At 40.8% G+C, this 8,302-nt stretch overlaps 1 long non-coding RNA gene across 1 annotated transcript; it reads left to right on the top strand.

Annotated features, from left to right (window-relative positions):
* The first annotated feature begins 1,867 nt into the window (after nucleotides 1–1,867).
* Nucleotides 1,868–5,839, top strand: LOC139360583 (uncharacterized). Its single transcript, XR_011618066.1, has 3 exons — nucleotides 1,868–1,957; nucleotides 3,451–3,535; nucleotides 5,483–5,839. It is a non-coding gene; the product is annotated as an uncharacterized lncRNA (long non-coding RNA).
* The last annotated feature ends 2,463 nt before the right edge of the window (nucleotides 5,840–8,302 follow it).

The raw sequence follows: 8,302 nt of genomic DNA, 5'->3' as shown, positions 1-8,302 counted from the left end.
CCAAAGTCCTAGGATTACAGACGTGAGCCACTGTGCCTACCCAGCTGCTAGTTTTGAGTGGGGCCCAAAATAACAGAAGACTACAACAGATCCAGTCTGACATGCAATCTACTCTGTCAGTTGGTCCATATGATTCAGCAGATCCAGTGCTGCTTATGGTGTCAGTTTTCAATTAGGGTGCTGTTTGGAGCCTTTGGCAGGCCTATGTGAGTCACAGCCCAGGTCCATAGGATTTTGGAGCAAAGCCCTGCCATTCTCTACAGATAACTACTCTCTTTTTAAGAAATAGTTCTTGGCCTGTGACTGAACCTTAGTAGAAACTGAATGCTTAACCATGGATCACCAAGTTACCAGGTAACCTGAGTTGCCCATCATGAACTGGGTGTTATCTGACCCACCCAGCCATAAAGTTGGGCATGCATAACAGCACTCCATCATTGAATGGAAGCAGTATATACATGACTTATCCCAAGCAGGCCCTGAAGGCACAAGCAGGCTACATGAAATGCCTGTGGTCCCCACTGCTGCTACACTGCCTTCTTTCTCCCAGTCTCACCTGTGGCCTTATGGGGAGTTCCCTAAAATCAATTGACAGAGGAACAGAAGACTTGAACCTGGTTCTGCACAATATACAAGCACCACTTGAAAGTGGATAGCTATAGCACTTCAGCCTCTTTCTGAGACATTCCTGGAGGACATTGGTGAATAGAAATCTTCCCAATGACCAGAGTTTTGAGCAGTGCACATGGTTGCTCATTCTGCTAGGAAGGAGAAATGACCACATGTGCAAGAATATGCCAGTATATGGTCTATCGGCAATGGTTTGCCTGGATGATCAGGGATTGGAAGGAACATGATTGGAAAATTGGTAGCAAGGGAATGTGGGGAAGAAGTACATGGATAGAGCTATCTGAATGGGCAAAAATCTTGAAGGTGTCCGTGTCCTATGCGAATGCTCACCAAAGGGTGACCTCAGCGAAGAAGATTTTAATCAAGTGCATAGGATGCTCTATTCCATAGAGATCAGTGAGCCTCTTTACTCAGTCACCCCTATCATTGCCCAGTGGCCTCAAGAACAAAGTGGCCAGGATGGCAAGAAAGAAGGCTATGAATGGGCTCAGCAACATGGACTTCCACTCAACAAGGTCAACCTAGCTATGACCACTGCTAAGTGCCTGATATTCCAGTAGCAGAGACCAACACTGAGCTCCCAGTATGGCACCATTCCCAAGGCTAATCAGCCAGCTACCTGATGGCAGGTTGATCACATTGGCGTGCTTTCATCATGAAAAGGTCAGTGATTGTTCTTACTGGAACAGACACTCTGGGTACAAATTTGCCTTCCCTGCATGCAATGCTTCTGCCAAAACTACCATCCATGGATTTATAGAATTCAGTATTCATACAGTATTGCTTCTGCTAATCAAGGAATTCACTTCACAGCAATGGAGCTGTGCTCACGAAATTCACTGGTCTTACCATGTTCCCCACCATCCTGAAGCAGTTTGTTGGATAAAACAGTGGAATAGTCTTTTAAAGGTTGTTATAGCAGGGCCGGAGCAGCATTCCGCCAGACGGCTGCATATGTTCTGAACCAGCATTCAGTATATGATGCTGCTTCTCCTTATAGCCAGGATTCATGAGTCCAGGAATCAAGTGATGGAAATAGGAATGTCACCACTCACTACTATCCCTAGTGACCTACTAGCAAAATTTTTACTTCCTGTTCCCATGACCTTATGTTTTGCTGGCTTAGAGATCTTAGTTCCAAAGGGAGAAATGCTTCCACCAGGAGACACAATAATAATTCCATTGAACTGGAAGTTAACACTGCCACCCAGCTACTTTGTATTCCTCAAGCCTCTCACTCAGCAGGCAAGGAAAGGAGTGACTATGCTGGCTGGGATGACTGATCCTGATTACCAAGGTGAAATTGGACTACTACACCACAGTGGAGGTAAGGAAGAGTATGTCTGGAATACAGGAGATCCCTTAGGGCAGGGGTGTCCAATATTTGGCTTTTTTGGGCCACACTGGAAGAATTGTCTTGGGCCACACATAAAATACGCTAACACTAATGATAGCTGATGAGCTAAAAAAAAAAAAAAAATCGCCAAAAAATCTCATAATGTTTTACGAAACCTTATGAATTTGTGTGGGGCCACATTCAAAGCCGTCCTGGGCTGCAGGCGGCCCGTGGACCACAGGCTGGACAAGTTTGCTGCAGGGCATCTCTTTAGTATTACCATGCCCCATTATTAAGGTCAGTGAGAAGCTGCAGCAACCCAATCCAGGCAGGACAAAAAGTGGCCCAGACCCTTCAGGAATGAAGGTTTGGGTCACTCCACCAGGCAAAGAACCATAACCAGCTGAGGTGTTTGCTGAAGGCAAAGGGAATACAGAATGGGTAGTGCAAGAAAGTAGTTATAAATACCAGCTACAACCACATGACCAGTTACAAAAACTGTAATTGTCATGAGTATTTCTCTTTATTTTATGAATATATTTGTGTGTATGCAAAATATCTTTGTTTCCTTCCCTCATTCCCCTATCATGTCACATATTGACTATATATCATAGTATTTAAGTACTATATCATTAATTTGTTGGGCACAATGGCTCATGTCTGTAATCCCAGCACTTTGGGAGGCTGGGACAAGAGGATTACTTGAGCCGCGATGTTCAAGACCAGCTAGGCCACAAAGGGAGACCCTGCCTCTACAAAAAATTTAAAAACGATCCAGGCATCGTGGCATGCACTTGTGGTCCCAGCTACACAGGAGGCTGAGGTGGGAGGATCACTCAAGCCCAGGAAGTGGACACTGCAGTGAGCCAGGATTATACCACTGCACTCCAGCCTGGGCCACAGAGTGAGACCTTGTCTCAAGAAACATTATAATGTATTGCTAATTTTATATCATAGCACTTAAGTTATGACATCTCAAGAAGAGTAAACATCACTCAAGTACTTTACCTCTTCTTCTAGGGAAGGGGTTAGTGCATTTTTCCTTGTAGGAGAGTTGTATCATATTGGGTGGAACTGTGGTCTTGTCATTTTATATGGAGATTAAGTGTGGTTAAAGAGATGCATGTTGGGTGCCAAGCTGACAAAGAGTTAACTCGTGATGGTCGTGTTCATGTGTCAAATTTATTGGGCCATGGGATGCCTACATATTTGGTTAAACACTATTCTGGGTGTGTCTGTGAGGGTTAGATATTAATCTGGGTGAGATTAATATTTAAATTGGTAGACTGAAAAAAAGGAGATTACCCTCCCCAGTGTGGATGGGCATCATCCAATCTGTGGGAGACCTGAATAGAACAAAAGGTTGAATAAGGGAGGATTTACTCTTTCTGCCTGACTATGTTAGAGGTGGGACATCTATCTTCTCCTGCCTTCAAACTCAGACTCAGATTGGATCTTACACTATTGGCCTTTCTGGTTCTCAGGTCAAAATACAACTATACCATCAGCAATCCTGAATCTCCAGCTTGCTGAATGTAAATCTTAGGACTTTTCAGCTTTCATAACCAGGTAAGCCAATTTCTTTTTTAAAAAATAATTTTAACTTTTATTTTAGATTCAGGGGGTACATGTTCACTTTTGTTACATGGGTATATTGCATGATGCTGGGGTTTGAGATAGGAATGATCCTGTCACCCAGGTAGTGAGCATAGTACCCAATAGGTAGTTTTTCAGCCCTTGCCTCATTCCCTCTCTCTCCACTCTAGTGGTCCTCAATGTCTGTTGTTGCCATCTTCATGTCCACGTGTACCCAATGCTTAGCTACAACTTATAAGTGAGGTTATACAGTACTTGGTGTTCTGTTTCTGCCTGAATTCACTTAGGATAATGGCCTCCAGCTACATCCATGTTGCTGCAAAGGATATAATTTCATTCATTTTTATGGCTGCATAGTATTCCATGTTATATATGTACCATATTTTCTTTGTCCAGTCCACCCTGGATGGGTACCTGGATTGATTCCATGTCTTTGTTATTGTGAATAGTGCTGCAGTCAACATGAGTGAATGTGTCTTCTTGGTAGAATGATTTATTTTTCCTTTGTGTATATGCTCAGTAATGGGATTGCTAGGTTGAATGGTAGTTCCACTCTCAGTTCTTTTTTTTTTCTCCCCAGCTAATTTTTTTTTTTAGAGACAGGGTCTTGCTATGTTGCCCAGGCTTGTCTTAAACTCCTGGACCCAAGCAGTCCTCTCACGTTGGCCTCCCAAAGTGTTGGGCTTTTAGGCATGAGTCACTGCCCCTGGCCTCAACTCAGTTCTTTGAAAAATCTCCAAACTGCTTTCCACAATGGCTGAACTAATTTACATTCCCACCAACAGTGTATAAGCATTCCCTTTTCTCCACGGCCTCACCAGCATTTGTTATTTTTTGACGTTTTAATACTAGCCATTCTGATTGATGTGAGATAGTTTCTCAGTTGTGATTTGTATATGCATTTCTCTGATGATTAGCGTTGTGGAGCATTTTTTCATATGTTTGTTGGCTGCTTGTATGTCTTCTATTGAGAGGTGTCTGTTCAGTCCTTTGCCCATCTTTCAATGGGGTTATTAGTTTTCTGCTTGTTGAATTAAGTTCCTTACACATCCTGGATATGAGACCTTTGTTCGATGCATAGTTGGCAAATATTTTCTCCCATTCTGTGGGTTGTCTATTTACACTGTTGATAGTTTCTTTTGCTGTACAGAAGCTCTTTAGTTTAATTAGATCCCACTTGTCAGTTTTTTGTTTTGTTGCAATTGCTTTTGAAGACTTAGTGATCAATTCTTCCTCAAGGCTGATATCCAGAATGGTGTTCCTATGTTTTCTTCTAGGATTCCTATAGGTTGAGGTCTTACATTTAAAAATTTGATACATCTTGGGTTAATCTCTGTATGTGGTAAAAGATAGGAGTACAGTTTCATTCTCTGCATATGGCTAGCCAGCTATCACAGCACCATTTATTGAATAGAGTGTCCTTTCTCCATTGCTTATTTTTGTCAACTTTGTCAAAGATCAGATGGCTGTAAGTGTGTGGCTTTATTTCTGGGCTCTCTATTCGGTTCCACTGGTCTCTGTGTCTATTTTTGTACCAATACCATGTTGTTTTGGTTACTGTAGCCTTGTATTTTGAAGTTGGGTAGTGTGATGGCTCCAGCTTTGTTCTTTTTGCTTAGGACCGCTTTGGCTATTTGTGCTCTTTTTTGGTTCCATATGAATTTTAGAACAGTTTTTTCTAATTCTGTAAAAATGATATTGGTAGTTTGATAGGAATACCACTGAATCTGTATATGAGCCAATTTCTTATGATAAGTAAGTATATATGTAATATATAATATATAACATATAATTATAATATATATAATATAATGTATAATATATAATAGATACATATATAATATAATATATAATAGATACATATTTATAATAGCTAATATTTACATACATATAGCTCCTATTGGTTCTTTTTCTTTGTAGAACCCAGACTAATAAAAGAACCAAATCTATGTCCAAGGCACGGCAACGTTGTAGAACATAGTAAAGCAAGAAATCATCAGAACCTGGCGTGGGACTGAAGTGGAAGATGAAGGGATGTTCATTGGCAAGAATCAAATCTGCATCTTACATGGGAGGCACAAGAGTAGGTTGGGAAGGTGAGATTTGGTGAGACAGCCTGAAGCAACTGCACTCATCAAAGAGCAGAAGAATTGGCTTCTATGCCTGTGGGATAGTAGAGACCTTTAAAAGGCAGTCTGGACAAAAACATGAGAGTTGTTACTACTAGGAAGGAAGGGAGGGAGGGAGGAAGGAAATGGAAGGAGGGTTACTGTGATATCAACAGCACATCTGAATTATCTATCATTAGATAGCTAACTGTCTAATGATAGATAATTAGATAGCTATCATTACTAGCTATCTAATAAGATGTGAGAAAAACTAAAATTGTTGCTTATTACTTCACATTCTGCCCCTAAGCTGCCACAGACAATATTTTGAATAATTTTACTTAATTGCACATTCATTTAATCAATATGCCCCTATATTTCAGCCCCATCTCCAATTATATGATTATGTCATTGTTCCTAATATTCTTTTTTTTTTTTTTTTTTTTTTTTTTTTTTTTTTTTTTTTAAGAAGGAGTCTCACTCTGTCGCCCAGGCTGGAGTGCAGTGGCACGATCTGGGTTCGCCACAACCTCCGCCTCCCGGGTTCTAGTGATCCTCCTGCCTCAGTCTCCCAAGTAGCTGGGATTACAGACGTGCGCCACTGCATCTGGGTAATTTTTTGTATTTTTACTAGAGAGGGGGTTTCACCATGTTGGCCAGGCTAGTCTTGAATTCCTGACCTCAGGTGATCCACCCGCCTCCGCCTCTCAAAGTGCTGGGATTACAAGCGTGAGCCACTGCGCCTGGCTAATATTCTTTATTTCATTGTTTTGTTCACTTGTGATAGGGGCTTAACTATAGAGATTAAGAGCCAGGCTCTGGAATCAAACTACCTAGATTCAAATCCAGGTGCTGGTTCTTTCTAACTGTGTGACCTGGCGCAAGTTACTGAAACTTTGTGACTCAGTTTTTGAGGAAAGGTTGTTGTGAGGATTAAACGTGTTAATACCACACTTAGATTCATGCCAGGCACTGTTGGCTCCTATGATTGTTAAATGTAACATTAAACTGTAAAAGAGAGACTATCTAAGGAAGACTGCTCTTACTGAATTCCATTCTATGTTACTGCAGTGCACCATTGTTTTCAGTGATATAGCATAATATGGTAGATATTAATTTCTGTTTTCTTTTTATAATAATATAATAACCTTGCATCCTAATTATGAAATATACAAAGTATATAAATATAATATATAGTAATATAACTGTAAATATCTACATATAAAAATGTAAAATATTTTTAACTGTAAAGTATAAATAAAAAATAAAAGTTATAAATAACCACATATATTCAAAATAACCACTATAATTTTTTAAATGTTCTATTAATTCTTAAATCTGTTGTACAGTTTTTAAATCATAAAACAAACATAGTCGCTGGGCGTGGTGACTCACGACTGTAATCCCAGCACTTTGGGAGGCTGAGGCAAGTGGATCACCTGAGGTCAGGAGTTTGAGACCAGCCTGGCTAACATGGTGAAACTCCGTCTCTACTAAAAATACAAAAATTAGCTGGGCCTGGTGGTGGGCACCTATAATCCCAGCTCCTTGGGAGGCTGAGGCAGGAGAATCGCTTGAACCCGGGAGGCAGAAATTGAGATGGTGCCACTGCACTCCAGCCTGGATGGCAGAGCAAGACTCCATCTCAGAAAAGAAAAAAAAACAAAATAGACATAATCATTTTTTACCTTACAGTGTAATAGGAATTTTTTCCTGTTAGAAAATACTATTTGAGGCCGGGCGCGGTGGCTCAAGCCTGTAATCCCAGCACTTTGGGAGGCCGAGACGGGTGGATCACGAGGTCAGGAGATCGAGACCATCCTGGTTAACAGGGTGAAACCCCGTCTCTACTAAAAAATACAAAAAACTAGCCGGGCGAGGTGGCGGGCGCCTGTAGTCCTAGCTACTCGGGAGGCTGAGGCAGGAGAATGGCGTGAACCCGGGAGGCGGAGCTTGCAGTGAGCTGAGATCCGGCCACTGCACTCCAGCCTGGGCAACAGAGCGAGACTCCGTCTCAAAAAAAAAAAAAAAAAAGAAAATACTATTTGCAAATGTAATTTTAATTGTATAATATTCCATCAAATAAATATATCACAATTTATTTAGCCATTCATATTTTTAGACATTTGGGTTGCATCATCTTCCTCTTCTTCTTCCTTCTCCTCCTCCTCTTCCTTCTCCCATTCATTTTTCTTCTTTGCTGTTTTAATTAACACTTAAATATACACCCTGGTAACAGAATATAGATGAATATATGAACAAATGAAATAATAGATAGATCTGTATTGAACATCTTTAACACTAATATTCATTATCATCACTGTTATATTACCTTAAGGAGAATCCCTAGGAGTAATAGTACTTGATCAAAAGACTTAGTATTATACTACCATTTCCATTTCCAATCAGACAGGTTGGACCAATTTAATATTCACTAACAGCAAATAAGGGCTCCCATTTTCCTGCTATGTTGGTAACATTGTATATTTCACTTCATCTTTGCAAATTCCATGGGCAGAAATCATATGCCATCCTTCTCTTTTTCTTTTTTTTTTTTTGAGACAGAGTCTCACTCTGTTGCCCAGGCTGGAGGGCAGTGGTGCGATCTCTGCTCAATGCAACCTCTGCCTCC

Source organism: Macaca nemestrina, chromosome X (genome assembly GCF_043159975.1).
Source record: "Macaca nemestrina isolate mMacNem1 chromosome X, mMacNem.hap1, whole genome shotgun sequence".
NCBI lineage: Eukaryota > Metazoa > Chordata > Mammalia > Primates > Cercopithecidae > Macaca > Macaca nemestrina.
The sequence above is the reverse complement of the archived record's forward strand: the minus strand, read 5'-3'. Positions and strand labels throughout refer to the sequence as shown.